The following is a 17,216-nucleotide window of genomic DNA, read 5'->3' on the forward strand; positions in this document are numbered from 1 at the left end:
GCTCTGTCTCACACTGCAAGGTGCCTCGTGCACACAGGTTGTGGACACCCCAGCTTGCATGTCGAAGCTCAGTTCACACCCCTTACTCAGCTGTCCCTAGACAACACTTTGTGCCTGTGGTCTACCTACAGGAAGACAGGCAAAGAGGCCTGTGCAGGCTCTGGAAGGGGGCACAAATTTACATGGGCACAAAGTCCCAGGAATCCAGAGCATATTCTAAAAGGGGAGGCATGGGTTCCGGGTAAGAAAGTCCCCCAGGTAGCATGAAGTCATCCTGTGAGGAAAGGTGCAGCCAGAGACAGGTTAGAGCAGAGCTTTCTAGAGCATAAGGCCCAGGGCAGGAGGCCTGTTCACCTCCTGAGTCGAAAATAAAAGGGAGGCCCCAAAAGATAAAAGAGTGAATGGCAGAGTCAGACTTCTAATCCAGCCATTCTAAATCCAGCTCCCATGCTCTCTGCCAAGCTTGTTTGCATCACTGTATGCGCAGAAGATGACAGTATTTGTCATGCACACTGGGGCAAGTCATCCAAGCCACCCAAGCTCTGTCCCACTGTCTTGCAGGTTAAGATCAATTATTTAGACACATCAAAAACAGTGAACTGGACACTAAAAAGCTGCACACTGTGCTTTAATTTTCATTGTAAAATTCATAGAATTATAAAGACCACACCGAAACATAAGCCAGATTATTTGAATAACAGGTCATTTCATTCCAGCAAAATGTAATTGAGTTCCTACTATGTGTAAATCACCCTGCTAAGTGCTCTGGGCAGGGGAGTGGGGTGGCTACAATGTTAAATGATACAGTTACCAACTTCAAGAGATGTCTCACCTAAGGGGTACCATGCAAGTGAACTGCTGGATATAACACGAGACTGGATACATGAAGAGACTGATAGCACTATGAGGAATGCAGTTTAGTAGTACAGGGGAGGCATGCTTCGTTAATTCTGACTGAGGGAATGCAGATGGCATTCAAATGGATATTGAAAAATGAACAGGATTTGAAATGTTCAGATTGCTGGGAAGGACATTCTAGACTGATACAACAACACGAGTGGAAACATGACAGTGATGGTGACGTCACTGACAGTATTGCCAAGTCCAAGATGGGTGGATTGAAGAATATTCTGGGCGATGAATTTGGAAAGGTAGTTTTGTGCCAGATCAAGGAGAAGCATGAAATATGAAAGTATCTGAATTTTATTCTTTAGACTACAGGGAGGCACTGAATGAATGTTTTTAAGGCAAGGAGTAACCTAATTCCAACTGTTTTTAGGAAAATGGTTGAGGGGATTTAAAGGAATAAATTAGTACTGAGAAAGCCTTGTAGGCAAAGTAGGCTTTAAATGGGCAGTCATGGTGAAAGTGGATGAAGAATTGTGATACAATTGGACAGAAGAACCGTGGGGACATTGAGTGAATAGGAATGGATAATCAATTAGATAAGGAGATCCAGGAAAGGGCTGGCAAAGATTAGGAGGATGGTAACTGAAAGACTCAGGAGACAGGAACAGATGTTATTAAATACATAGAGTTTAAAGTTAATATTGGAAGAGAAGAGGGACTCAACTGTCCCACACAAGGGCAGAAAGGAAGAGACATTTACGGAGGATAAAGAAGACGTAAGGATATTTGATGAATTTAATAAAGAAAAACTTTTATTTTCCCAGCAAAGCAGAACCCATGTCATCAGTTGAAAGAAAAGGGATGGACTGGAGGATGACTGAGATTTTAAGTAACATTTTAAAACTTTGAAATTATGTAATGGAAGCTGGAAGGGGGCTTGCAGAATAGATTGTTGGATAATTTGGATCTTTATTTGGTTGTTTTTTGTACCCTTTCACTTGATCCACTGATAGATGGAGAAAAAAGTCAATAAAACACTAATTGTTAAAGTATTATAGTTTTACAAGAATGTTTTATGTTCTTCCCCAGGGTTTGTTAGGTTTTTTTTTAATGACTTAAATTTTTTATTTTACTTTTTAAAGGATTTATATTTTTAAAAACTGTTAGAAGGGATTATAATAGATGGTCCAGGAAAGAGCTGGAGAAAAATGTAGAACAAAATTATAACTCACAAAAAAGACCGGACTTACTGGCCTGACAGAGCCTGGAGAAACCCTGAGAGTACAGCCCCCAGACACCCTTTTAGCTCAGTACTGAAGTCACTCCTGAGATTCATCCCTCAGCCAAAGCTTAGAAAAAAAAAAAAATTTTTTTTTTTTTTCGGGGGGAGACCCTTAAAACAAAATGAGACTAAAGAGGCAAGGACGAGAAGGCAGGAGGGGACAGGAAAGCTGGTGACAGGGAACCCAAGATTGAGAAGGAAGAGTCCTGACATATTGTGGGGCTGTTAACCAATGTCATAAATATGTGTACTGTTTAATGAGAAACTAGTTTGTTCTGTAAACCTTCAACTAAAGTACAATAAAAAAAAAAAGAAAACTACCTTCATATACGTTTGAAAAATTTAAAAACAAACTTCAAAATAATTCATTGGTCAAACAAATTATAATATTAGAAAATATTTATATAAAAAATTAGAAAATATTTATATATGAAGGATAAACTCACTAAGCTAAAGTAGCACAGTCAAACCTCATTATTTACAGATTCTGTATTTGTGAATTCATCTACTTGATAAAATTCATTTGTAACCCCAAATCAATACATGTCGCACCTTCCTGGTTATCATGACACACAATGCACAGAGTGGCAAAAAATTCAAGTCGCCCAGCATGCAGGTTCCCAGCTGAGGCCAAACAAGGTAGAAAAAAGAAACTGTTAGAAAAGAAAAGGCATGTTTGTCAACAAGACTGATGACAACTTGGATTTATGAATGGATTTTATCAGTGCAAACTAGACCGGTCAACAGAACACTGTAAACAAACTAAATGACTAAAGGTGCTGCCCTCTTCATACATTCCAGCACATGTTCTAGAAAACACTATGTTTCACAAACCCTTCAGTCTGGACCATAGTACAAAATGGACTAATTGAGATTTTAATTGAAAGAAAAAAAGGAAAGAAAAGCAAACAGCAGTTTGATAAACAGCACCCAAAATTGAATTGGCCCTATTTCGTAGTCATTTATACAAATAGCTGGTTTCACAAATTTAACTGACATTCGCCTACAATTTTATCAACCTACTTTCAGGGTGTGAATAATAATGGGATTTATTTTGCCATCTCAAAATTGGCCTCTGTGAATTCACACAGTTCTAATTTATCTACCCTAATATCAGAAAGATTTAGTTGTAAGACACTTTAATTAGTGCTCTCTGTGTACTTGGGAGTTAGTTACTCCCGTTTTAGCCTCTTCAGGTTTAATGTGCACCACGTAATTCTAGTGTGCTGCAAGGCAAATATAGATTACCAAAAGGTTACCGCTCAGAATATTTAATACGGCTAGAAAGTAGCAAAATGGAAACACTATTTCAAAAGCCAGACTACTGAGAAGCTGGATTCAGAGAACACAGTCTGCTGAACTCCAAGGACCCATAATTACTTTAGCAAGAGACAACAGTGGCAGTGAGGAGGGATAAGAGTGATACCTGTGAAGGAGAATCAATGAGAACTGACAACTTACCACATGTGGGACTCAAGGGAAAGGTCAGAGATAAGTTCAAAGCATCTAGTCTAGGTTACCTGGGGAAGGATGAGGATGTTGAGGCTCAGGGAGTCAGGAGAGAAAGGAATTAAAGGTACACCGTGAGGAGCAGGCATTGGAAGGATGCGGGACATCCTATCCTCAGAAATGGGAGGAAAGGAGGAGAGAATCAGAGATGATAAAGTGAAGATTGTCTGATGTGATTCCTATGAGATGACCTTTGTTTTCTCAGTGATACAAGATAATCAATTCAGAGTGAGAAATATCTGATGTGGGAAATGGTAGAGTAGAATACCAGACTGGAGTCCTTTCTGCTGCCTAGTCATTACTGGTTAGCCTAGAATTACCATCACTGGCATAAATATGAGATCCAACAATTATGAACTAGAGTTTAAAACAAGGAGGTCCAGAGCCATAAATTTTTATTTTTATAACAAATTACCTATTTTATTAAGCAAAGGTCTTAAATGGGCATAATAGCAATATATTTGAGGGGGCACAAAGGAGATTGGCTTGTCCTGAGGTAATAGCACAATCTCAAAAGTTGACAATCCATCACTCCCAAAGGGTCCAAGATCGAAGAATATTTATAACTCCTCAGATTTTAAGCCAACTCTTACTCTTATCCAATTAATAAATTAGTTCAAGCTCTTCTAAACCTCCAACAATTTAAAGAAAGGGCATTAGGAATTATTCGTTGTCTACCCAAAATTCATCTACTCGTCTTGGGTGTTTTTCACTGGAATATTCTTCTAAACATGTGACTCAGTGGTAAACACAGAATATCCTAAACAGTCGTGGAAATCAAGTTACTTCGCCATGGATTGGTTCAGGGAAGAGTACACAACCAACTCTGGCCAATGAGACCTGAGGGAGTTGCCTCCAAGGCCTCTGGGGGTTCTTCTTCCTTAGGATATTCTGGTGTTAGAAGGTGACTCCTGGAAACACACTATCATCTTGTGGCCATGAAGGGATAAGCCTGAGGACAAAATTAATAGACTGGGGATGGTTGAGGTGAAAGATAGAAAGGATACTCTTTAGGTCCCCATGGTAAGGAACCATCATATCTTGGTCATTCTTTTTGTGAGAGATAAATTTTTTTCCTTATATTCTATATTAGTGGAGTTACCTCTTTTTGTTCTTGTTACTCGGAACAAATTGCATTTTACAGGATTTAAGGGTGTGTCAAAAGCTGGATAATGAAAAAGGAAGACCAAAGAAGAGTCAACGCATTTGAATTATGGTGTTGATGAAGGATATTAAATATACCAGGGACCACCAGAAGAAAGAACAAATCTTTCTTGGAGGACGTACAGCCACAAAGCTCCTTAGAAGCCAGGGTGGTTACGTTTTTTTCTCACTTTGGATATGTCATCAGGAGAGATCAATCACCGAAGTCATCATGCTTGGTAAAGTAGGTTAATGAAGAAGAGGAAGACTTTCAACAAGATGAACTGACACAGTAGCTGTGACAATGGGCTCAACCATACCTACTTTTGTGAGGATGGCACAGGACCAGGCAACGTTTTTTTTGTTGTACATAAGGTCGCTATGCATCAGAGCTAACTGGACAGTACTTAACAACAAGGTTGTGATAGAAAAGATAAAGTTCCTGTTGTCAGCTAATTACCACTTTTCTCATTGTCTGTTTGACTCATTCAGCCAAGGCACTTTTAATAGAGGCCTGGTGTAACTGTTATAATCCATGCCCAATTATTGTCACATGCTTACACAGCATGTCAACTTCCCTGAGCACCAATATTTTGGAAGAGCCCTCAATATCTTAATGTAAGTTTTTTGGAATTGTAAAAGCAGGAGTTTTAGAAGAGCCTTGTAGCACATTGTACAAAAAAAAGCCATTTGACGATTAAAAAAAAAAAATTGCCATGGAGTTGATTCTGACTCAGCAATGACCCTACAGGGCAGAGCAGAACTGCCGCATAGGATTTCCAAGACTGTGATCTTTACAGAAGACTACCACATCGTTCTCCTGCGGAGTGGCTGGCGGGTTTGAATCACCAGCCTTTTGGTTTACAGACAAGCACTTAACCACTGCGCCACCAGGGCTCCTTCATTTGAGGATACGTGAATAAAAATCTTTGTGAACGAGAAATATGAAAAGAGATTTATTTCAAAACTAATGATTTTTATGACTTGCTTCTAAACAGCAGGTGATGAAAACAGTGTTTCATGTGGAATATACTGACTTACAAATAACACTTGCGAAACTTGTTCGTTTCATTTGTAAACTGTTAAGAGCCGAATTCATCTGAAGCATCTTTAAAATGTACTAAAATAATGACGTGTGTTCACCTAAAGCTTCATGTTATAAAATGTCAGCCAGAATTTCTAGTATGAGGCCAAATCAAGTAAGTTAATGAGGCTGTATCCACATTCAGAAGCAAAATTAACATCCTCGAGAAAACAAAAATATTTTTAGAAGTTTCATTTGTCTACAAATACTATTTGTACTCTATAAAACCAAAGTCTAAATTAAATTGGAGCTCTGATGTGGCTGTGTATTTCTACCCAAAAATTAAAGAAAAAAAAATCAAGTGAGGTTATAATAAGCAATGGAGGTGTAAATAGTCTGTATTTTACTACAATGAGCACTGCCCGCAGCTCCCCATAAAAACCAAAAACCAAACCCAGTGTCGTCGAGTTGTTTCTAACTCATAGTGACCCCACAGCGACACTATAGGACAGAGTAGAACTGTCCCATAGAGTTTCCAAGGAGCGCCTGGCGGATTTGAACTGCTGACCCTTTGGTTAGCAGCTGTAGCACTTAACCACTACACCACCAGGGTTTCGGCAGCTCTCTGTTTATAATCGTAGTACTAAAGTCCTACAATATGAAGCCACCCTGCAAGCTAGCAAATAAAGCCTTGAAACAAAAACCACACACATTCTCTAACAAACGTTTTGTCCTATTTTAAAGAAACCTAGACAGTTTGTACTTCCTTTAAATGCAAATTCCTCTCCGAAGTGCACATCATACAATTAAAATTAATTCTTTTTCACAACAAATATCCTTCAAAGGTTTGTCCTAAAGACCTTCTCGTTAGGAAACTTCACACATGATTGGTACTGCAGGTGCAAGTCTGGATAACAGGGAAGAACTGCAGAACAGAAAGCAGTGCGGGCTGGGAACACAAAAAGAATCAAGACAAGTGGGTCGGAGGATTGAAAACAATGGAGAGATGCCATCAAGTGGCGGAAGAAAGAACTCCTCTTGATGTAGGGCACCATACACTGCCATCTGGTGGCCAATGCTGAGAAATCATTTTAGGCTCGTAAACTGTACAATGTGACTATTGGCCTTTCATGTGGTCTATATTTTATAAATTAAGGCTTGATAGCTCTCCATTGTCATTAGCATATTAAACGCCATTAATAACCTTTATTATGTCATTTAAAATAATGACAGAATCATAGGAATATTAATAATGGAAGATCAGTCTCAATTCTACAGAGGGCAAAGTACATTTAAACTTACTGCATCTGGATTAATAAATTATATTCAGGGAATTTTTCCCATAATAAACTCAAACTGAGTAGAGCTTTAAAACTATATTTAGCCTTGAAGCTGTAAATTTTCATTAGCTCACCGAATTTTTACTTTTGCTTTCCATACTTACTGATAACCCAAGGTTAGGATCATAAAAAAAAAAAAAAGGCTTTGTTATTGCTATCATTTAATTTTGCTTTTTTTTTTAACCTGAAATAGACCTTATAAATAGACTAATGAATTCATTCATTTCCATCTTCTAGACACATTTCTTGACCATCCTTGCTGAACCAGCCACTGTTCTAGGTGCTGGCTATACCACAGTGGCTAAAACAAAGACAGCTCCTACCTTTGTTGTTGTTACCTGCTGTCAAGTCAGCCCTGGACCACAGTGACCCCATGTGTTCATCAGTAGAACTTCTCCAGAGGGTTTTCTTGGCTGTAATCTTTACAGAAGCAGTTCACCAGGTGTTTGTTTTGTGAAGCCACTGGCTGGGTTCGAACTGTCAACCTTTAGGTTAGTAGCCAATAGCTAACCGCTTGTACCACCCAGCTTTCTTCGCCCCTGCCCTTAAGGAGCTTATAATCTAATGCCGAATGCTAAACAATTGAATGTACTTTTTATTCAAAATACATGTTTTGAGCCTATACTATTTCTTATCCCTTGCTTTGGAACATATTAGAGAACAAAGTAGACAAGGATTTCTCCTCTCAAGGACTGTTCTGGAGCGTGAAGGAGTCAAACAAAGACTGCAATAGGGACCGTTCCTAGGGAAGTAACGTGTAAGCTCTGATGGGAAACATAAGGAAGAGCCCACAGAGGGTACAGCAGGAGCAAGGGCAGAGGGAAAGGAACTGCAGGGGCCTATGCAAAGGTGAGAAGATGGTGAGAAAGGCAGAGTAACTGGGATGCGCGATGAGCAAGGGGAGAGAATGCCCTCAAAGTCAGTAAGCAAGGAGGGGGCAGGTCATGTCAGCATCTCGTGGGTCATGAGAAGGAGTGTCACTTTCAGTGTCCGTTCCAAGGGAAGCCATTGACGGGATTTGATCACAGGTAAAAAAATAAAAATAAAATTTCTTTTTTTTTTATGACCTGCTTTATGTTTTATTAAAAAATAAGTATAGCTGCTGTTTGGAAGATGGATGAATTGGAGGACAAGCAAGGACGTTTTCATTTTATTTCTCTTTTTCTTTTTTTTTTTGACAAGAACGAATTTGATAAACTGCTGGAATGATACTTCAGCTTCCTTAACATAGGGCATGACACTTTTAACCTGTAAATAGTCCTGAAAAATACTCTTGTGCTCTAGAAATCAGAAAGAGCAAGACTTGATGTCCACAGTACCTCACTCACCAGTTACAATTCATCACTCCGCCCCTAAACTCCCCTATCACGGCACAAACGTCACCCTCTGATAAATTAACCTGTTTCTGTTGGCGCTTATCTTCTCTACAAGACTGTAAAGGCTTAAGAGCAAAACCATGTCTTCCTCATTTTTCCCAATCCCACAAGATGATCCCTTATACCTGGTAGTTTTATCATAAGTATTTAATTATATAAAAAGTGAAGCATCGTATTAATTCGTTGGGCCATAAAATATTAATTTTTAAAATTGAAATCCTGACCTCCCTAGAAAAATCCAGCTGATTTATTTATTTGTATCTTTTAGGTTTTGTAATCATGGCCAGCTGAAGTAGGACACATGATTCTCCACAAAATGGCACTCAGCTCTTCTGACAAGGGAACGACGGCATATTAGGGTGAGTAGAAGGCTTTTCTGGGGCTTCATGCAATACTGTAGGTTCTGTTTGTTCCCCTTAAAACTCTGGCACCGTTTATCTGACATTGACTTCGATTTCTTCACATTTCTGAAAATGATGAGATTTTGTGTTAGCAACCACCTCTGCTGCAATGAATCCCCGTATGAATGCAGGAGAGTGCTGTGAAAGTCACTCATGGGGACAAACTTCCTTCAGCACGCAATTGTGAAATCTTTATTGGGAGAAGCTTTTAGTCAGAGGGAAGAACAAAATTAATGACTTCCCTGCATCCACGAATCTAAGGAGTCGTCTTATCTCCCGGGAAGTAGATCTAACACAGTAGAAACAGCTTTGAAAATAACTCAGAAGATTTTTTTGTTATGAAACTTCCCTAAGTTTTCACTCCGTATTTAACTCCTTGTCCTGTGGGCTCCCATACCACCATGTACTTGCTTTGCAGAATCACACTTTGACCCTGTAAAGATTTATTTCATAAGTCTGTCTTCCTTATTAAACTGTCATTTTTTCAAGTTGCTGTTGTAAATTTGATCCCATATAGATAGATCTTAAAAGAGTTAAGTTAAGCTACTGTTTGGTTTTAAGAAGACTTCAGGGGATATGTTTGGTTTAAAGTTTAAAGATTATCTCAGGGCAATAGTTTCAGGGGTTCATTCAACCTCCATGGCTCCATAAATTCCGGATTCCATGAGAATTTGAAATTATATTCTGCATTTCCCCCCTTTTAATCAGGATTCTTCTATAGAATCTTTGATACAAATATTCAGTAATGGTAGACAGGCACCACCAGCTCTTCTGGTCTCATGGCAAAGGAGGCAGTTAGTTGTTCCTGGAAGTAATTAGCCACACATTCCATTTGCTCCTTCTACTCCTACACCTCTCCTGTTGCTCCAGGCTGATAGAGACCAATTGTTGTCCCTTGAATGGCCTCTTGCAAGCTTTTAAGACCTGGGGCACTATTCAAGGAACTAGGAAGTAGAAGAAAAGCACCAAACATGTTATTAGACCAATTAACTGAGATGTCCCATGAAACCATGACCTTAACCTTCCAAACCAATGAACCAAATCCCATGAGGTGTTTGATTGTACATCATTAGCCTCATCAGCTACTCAATTTTTTTCTGGCACCGTTGTCAGTATATCTATCACACAACTTTGGCCAATTCAACTTTTTACTCGAAAGATTAGCTAGGAAACTTAGGGGGCAGTGAGTTTATGTTAATAAGGAAAACAACTTGGAAAAGGATGAGAACAGCACAACTCAAAGAATGTAATCAATACTATTGAATTGTACATGTAGAAATTGTTCAGTTGGTATATATTCTGCTGTGTATATTAACAGCAACAATAAAAATAATTTTTTTTTTTAAATGTCATTCTTGGGGTCAGTTTCTTATTTTTTTTTTTATCCCGGCATCTAATCCGGTTGTAAGATGTTCAACACGTATTTGATGGATAAAGGAAAAAAGATTTTAGGTATAGTTGAAAAGTTTTGCTGACTCAAGGGCAACATTTTACTTCCTAGTAAATTAGAAACCCTACAGTATGCTTTAGGCCAGTAGTTCTCAATCAGGGGCAATTTTGCCACACTAGGGGACATTTCTTAATATCTGGAGACATTTTTGGCTGTCACAACTTGGGGTGTATACAGACCAGGAATACCATACAATGTACAAGAGAACTCCCTACAACAAAGAACTATATGGTCCAAGATGTCAACAGTGCCAATGGTGAGACACCCTGCTTCAGGCTGAGGTTTCAATTACTCATCATACACATAAAAAGACAAAAAACGGAACACGAGCCCCTGAAACTGCTTTGGTTTTATCCAAAGTATGATGATCTATCCAATGTTTTTTAAAGAAATTTAATGCAAAAGCCCTTTAGCAATCTGCTACTTGTACCTCTGTACTTGTATATCTTCATACAGTTTGTAAAAGCTTTGTATGTTCGTGATAAGATCCAGTCTCTACTATCTAAGTTACAGAGGAGATAATGACAAGAAAAGAAAAAAGAGAGGCTGGAAGGAAAATCAAAATGGGACTACCCAAGAGACTCCGCCTTTCCTTACTTTTCATCTAGATAAGGTTGAGTGAAGTTTCCCAAATATCGAAGGGGAAAAACTTTACCAGGTGACGTTCTCCTGTAACACCCATGGGCTGGCAAAGCATTCAGCCACCTTGTTGGCATATGCAAACACCACCTACCTCTTCCTAAATCATTCCATGATACTCTCCATGTAACTCTGTTACAGCGACCTCCTGACATGAAACATCAGTTACGGTAAAAATAAATTAAAAGATATATAGCTATATACAAATTAAAAGGAAGGCGAAGAGGCAAAACCTGACAATATCATTTTGCCTGGTCTTAAAAAGTCTACTCTGGCCTCTTTCATAATCCTTTTTTGAAGCATGTTTATAAAAATGAGTAAAAATATATCACTGCAAACTACAAAATGTAAAACACTGGTTCTATGACCTTAATCAAGTTTTTTTCCTGATCCAACATCTATTATTTTATTTGCAATACTAAGGGTTCTATATGCCCCTTTTGGAGCCCTGGTGCTCCAGTTGTTACGCATCGGGCTGCTAATCAAAATGTCAGCAGTTCGAATCCACTAGCTGCTCCTTGGAAACACTACGGGGCAGTTCTACCCTGTCCTATAGGGTTGCTATGAGTCGGAATCAACTGGACGGCAGCGGGTTTGGATTTTTTTGTTTTGTTGTTGTTGATGTGCCCCTGCTAATTACAAAAACTCTAAGGTTATCCTTCTGAGTAAATTCATTACCTGACTCTCCTTTCTCCTAGACAAAGCCAGCTCCGCTCTTTGCTTCTTAAAGACACCTGTTGCCACAATTACCTTGTTTCTAAAATGAATGATCTACCACCGACCAAGAGTGAATGGTTCAATCAAAAGAAAAACAAAAAGTATTTACTGCTTCTCCTTTGATCTCCTTCAAAAATCTGAGATGTAACATTCAGTAATAATTTCAGTTCCTCTGAAGGCCAGTCTGTCCCTTTTTTCTTTTATTGAGAGACTTGGTGACCATGAAAGCAGAAAAGAGAGACACTCCATTTGAGGACATCTTAGTAGGCAAGGGGCTGGAATTGAGGCCCTGTTTCTACTGATAATGTTTTCATGTCCGAAGTCACCATATATTATTAATTAGTAGACACAGTCTTGACTCTGTGATTTCATTATAGTCCTAACTTTCTTGCATGGCAGCTCTCTCCACTAACGGCAGTGTGTCCGTTCACCTCTCTAGGAGTGCTATTTGTCTCCTTACATGCACCAACTGTATGCCAGGTACCAGGGTCCCAGGAATGAAGAACATTGGTCCTCAAGGAAGTCTGCTCTGGTACAGCAGAGAGACTATATAAAAATAGTAGAGAGACTATATACAAACGTGATGAGAACTGCAAGAAATAAATAGCTCTTTTGTTCTTTGGGTTCAGCCATTAACTCTTGTTTGACTGTAGTTCATTTTGGAAAACTAGATAACTATGGCGAAGGCTGTCTACAAAAATCAAACAGCAGGGGGCACAGGGGAGCCAGTGACTGCCCACAGGGAAAGCTTCACAGAAGAGGAGATATTTGTACCCAGTCTTAAAGGATGAAGAGGAGGAGGTGTTTGCCAAATAGACAAGGTAAGTGAGAAAATTTCAGGTTTAGAGCGCAGGATGTGCAAGGCACGATGATACTGTGATATGGGATCTAGACGTAGTTTGAGGGGCCAGAAGGAAAGGTGTGTGTGCAAGAATAACACAGTCTACGAGACCAAGGTGAGAGCAGAGGGCTGGCTACAGAGGCTCTTGTACAGCAGGTTAAGGAATTTGTGCTTTATTGTACAGGTTTATGAAAACTTTGAGAATTTGGAGAGGTAAGTAATATAGTATCTTCAGAAGTGTCTCCACAGAACACCAGAGCCCTGGTGGCACAGTGCTTAAGAGCTCAGCTGCTAACCAAAAGGTTGACAGTTCGAATCCACCAGTCACTCCTTGGAAACCCTGTGGGGCAGCTGTACTCTGCTCTGTAGGGTCACTATGGCTGGAATCAACTCGGCGGCAACGGGTACTTCCACAGAACATCAGTCCTTTCTGTACTCTTTCAAATAAAAAATTTAAAAAAGGTTTTGGTTAGTAAAGTTAGGAAAAGTTATGTATTATAGCATACTCTTGGACACTGTATAAATTCTAAGAGCTCTGAGAAATCTTGCAGTGAAGAATCCTGTTTAACATAACTTAGTCTAGTATTTCCCACACGTAACATCTTGAACATCCTGTAGAATGAGTGCTTGCACAGTGGTGAGGGAAACTTCTGGCAACGCAATTTGATTTGCAGTTTAGAAAAGTTGCTTTATGTTTCTAAGGAAATGCAGCAGATGAATTAAAAACAGAAACAGGAAAGTGCTATAAAAGTATAGATGAAGACGAGTCCTTACATTCATATGAGAACAAAAGAGACAGGTTCTTACGTAAAATACATTTAGGAGAGAGATTTGGTAGCATACTGTGCTAGTTAGGATCGTGTGTCTGCTTGGCTGGGCCATGATTCTCAGTGTTTATGTGTAATCACCTCCATGATGGGATCTGCTGGGAGTAGCCAGTCTGTTGAAAGGCAGTTTCCTTGGGCTTGTGGCCTGCATCTGAATATAAGTGGACGTTCTGGCTTTTGCCTGCACTGGATCCTGCAGCTGGCTCCTGTTCATCTGACCTCTGGCCCTTGGGACTTCAGCTAGCAGCTTACCTGCTGATTTTGGGATTTGTTGATCTTCACAGCCTGTGAACAAGAGCCCTGTTCTCCACCCTACCAATCTTGGGTTCACCAGCTCCTGCAGCTATGTGAATCAGGAGAACCCTCTACCCTGATCCACAGACTTGGGACGTTCCAGCCTCTACAATCGCATGAGCCATTTCCTTGATATAAATCTCTCTCTATGTATGTTTATACACTTTACTGGTTTTGCTCCTCTAGAGGATTCAGCCTAAGACAAATATGGTAATTGACTGGATGTGAGGTGGGTGCCTTGTAAGGAAGAGGAAGAAAAGATGGACCGACCTCAGGATGAGTAACTCAGTGGGTGGTGGGAGCATTTGTCAGATGAAATAGGAGAAGGAACAGGTTGGAGCAAAATGATTTTAGTGCTGATGCAATGAAAACCTCAGGGCCATGGGATCAATGGCTGGCCAAGAAAAGCTACATGATAGTGATATGATTAAAACATGATTTATGGAATGCTTTTTCTATATAATAGCAATGGCATGGGTCTGATTGAGCTCTTCAGGACATTTTCCTTAAATATTTATATATAAAAAACTTAGGAAAATTGAATTGATTTTCACTAAGAGGAATGTGGCTTTGTACTGTCTGTACTTCAGTGTATACTGGTTTTGCAGCTGAGACAAGCAGAGTGTTGGTGATCCTTTGGTAACGTCATCTGATAGTCAATTACAGCTGATATTAAACAAACAAACAAAAAAAATCAAAGTCATTGCCATGAGTCAATTCCCACTCACAGTGACCCTATAGGACAGAGTAGAACTGCCCCATAGGATTCCCAAGGAGTGGCTGATGGATTCAAACTCCAGACCTTTTGGTTAGCAGCCAAATGCTTAACCACTGCGCCACCATACCAGACATCCTGGAAAGTGAGAGTGAACTGCTTTAATTTTCATCTAAAGGTCTGATTACTTTACATCCTAAGAATGAAGTGGTTATTTCTTTATAACCCAAAAAAAACAAAACCGTTGCTGTTGAGACGATTCCGACTCATAGAAACCTTACAGCAGAGTAGAGCTGCCCAATAGGATTTCCAAGGAGCACCTGGTAGATTCTAACTGCCGACCTTTTGGGTAGCAGCCCTGGTTCTTAATCACTATGCCACCAGGGTTTCTATGTATTTGCCTATAAGATACATCAAATTGGGGGCATGCTGGTATTTGGTCACTATGTGTTAAATTGCTATGTGAGGTGAGTTGCTTCTACTCATTCAGTAAGTATTTTTGCCTCAAGAACACACATTTGAAGGTTCTCAAGGCCTACATTTTCCAGGATTGGTTATTTTATTTTATTGAACCTGTAACTGGTATCATACAGCAAAGCAAAAGTGGAAACAAAACTATATTTTAAAAATATTCTAAAAATATGGGAACAAGAAATATTCTAAGGCATGAAGCTTCATAGGTGCATTTTCCAGGTAAATCACCTGGCGCTTACTTACGTGCCAGGTGCTGCTCTCAGCCCTTGACACGTATAGACTCTTTTAATCCTTGCAACAACACTATGAAGTAGGCACTGTTAACAGCTCCACTTTACAGATGTGGAAACTGAGGCTAAGTCGGGTGTGCAAGATGATACATTTGGTATCAAAGTTGGGACTTGACGTGGGCAACCTTTTTCCGGAGTCTGACCGCTTAACCCCTCCGCCATACCTTTTTTGTGCTTGTTCAGCAATAATTTTCAAGCTAGCACCCCCACGGTCCCCATGGATTCTATTTATTATAAGGCACGCCATCCACTCATCATGTAGATTTTGCGTATTATTGAGAAAAGGTTTCCTCTTATCTCTTACTATCCTATTAAAAAATAAATGGCTTATATGATCATGACAAATCAGTATTTACCTTGTGGAATGTAAATGAATTTGAATATGTCACTTTTAAATATTAATACATTAAATTAATATTTCCTGTGTGATTGCTGACTTCCATGTTCTGTGGTAATTGATTGACGATTAGCATATTTAATCCTCTCAACATCCCTAGAATATTTTGTAGATAAGGAACCCGAGACCCAAAGGGGTAAAGAAAATTTCCCTGATCTCAGCATCCTGAAAATTGTCTTCTTAAAAATTACAGACTACTATTTTGAGAATCATGTTGTATTTTCAAACAATTTCTTAGTGATAATTACTGTAGCAGAGTGCCTGACTTCTTCAGTTTTATTTTAAAGCTACTTATAGAAGTAGTGCAAGGGCTTTAGAGAAAATGGAAAAAAATTAAAAAATCACTAAAAATCCCACCATCTCCACTGAATACCATAAATTTTAGTCCTTTTTTTCCCTTTATTAAAATCTACTATAATACTGATTTTCTCTGATTATACCATAAATGTTTTCATAATTAAATTTTTCAACAGCTACATTTTATCCATTTCGTTAACACTGCAATGCAACTTAACTTTCCTTCAATGATCCACACTGAGTTGCTTAAATGTAAAACATTAAAAATCATTTTAGCGATCAAATTTGTACATATTAGTTTTCTCCCCCTTTGGGATTCAGTCCACAAGGTTAAATTCTAAAGCCGATCAGGTGACAGATAGTACAGTCAAAAGACTACTGATTTTGTTTGAAATTTACTTCCAAGACCTTAAGAAAGAAAAGTCCCAAATGACCAATTTCATGAAGATTTTAGGTCTACAACAATATCTTTCATCTTTCAATTCTTTGAGTCTCATTTCCCATGGCATTCATTACAGGTCTCTAAGGAAGTGATGGTAACATTTTATATGTTTACAATGACACAGACCTTAGGCATAAGGGATCAAATCTTATTTACCTTTATATCCTCTATTACTACTAAACCGTCCTTCCCATAGGACACAAGCAGAGTTGTGTGTCGATTTTGGCATAATCACAATGAGTCCAGGAAGACATACAAGGTCCACATAATTCGGAAATACCCACTCCAGATCTCAAACACACAAACTTTCTCACCTGTTCTAATTACAACTAATCCCTATTCCTTGCTCTAGCCCACAACAATTATGCTGCTACCTTTGACCTGATTATTAAGATTCTGAAGTAGGAAAAGAAGGGAAAGTAAACAAAGTGACAAAGCTAAAGGACAAGAGTAGAGTAAGAAACCCACAGAGTGGAAGAGTGTGCATCCAGGCGTTGGAGAGCAGAATTCATGTTGACTAAAGAGGAGAGTGCCTCTCCTGTCAGTCTCAAACATGAAACAAAAGTGAATGATGTTTTTCAGTGGCATTAAGTGACCCAAAGGAAAATCCCAAAATCAGCATAGGAATTGCCTCCTCATAAAAGAAAATAGTAGATGAGGTTTAAGGGAGTTCACCACATGTAGTCATTCTTCTGTGAGCTTTAGATATTTTTTACTTATTTGATCTTTACAGCTTATTTGATAGCGGGAGCCACAGTCACTCATTTTTCAGGTGAGAAAACCAAGGCTGGGAAAGTTTAGATAACTTGCTCAAAGTTGGCCTTGAGCAGAGCCTTGGTAAAAACCCAGATAGGCGTATGCCAGGGCTGCTGACGTACCCATCCCATCACACCATGCTGAATTTCCTTG

This window comes from Elephas maximus, chromosome 9 (genome assembly GCF_024166365.1).
Source record: "Elephas maximus indicus isolate mEleMax1 chromosome 9, mEleMax1 primary haplotype, whole genome shotgun sequence".
Classification (NCBI taxonomy): domain Eukaryota; kingdom Metazoa; phylum Chordata; class Mammalia; order Proboscidea; family Elephantidae; genus Elephas; species Elephas maximus.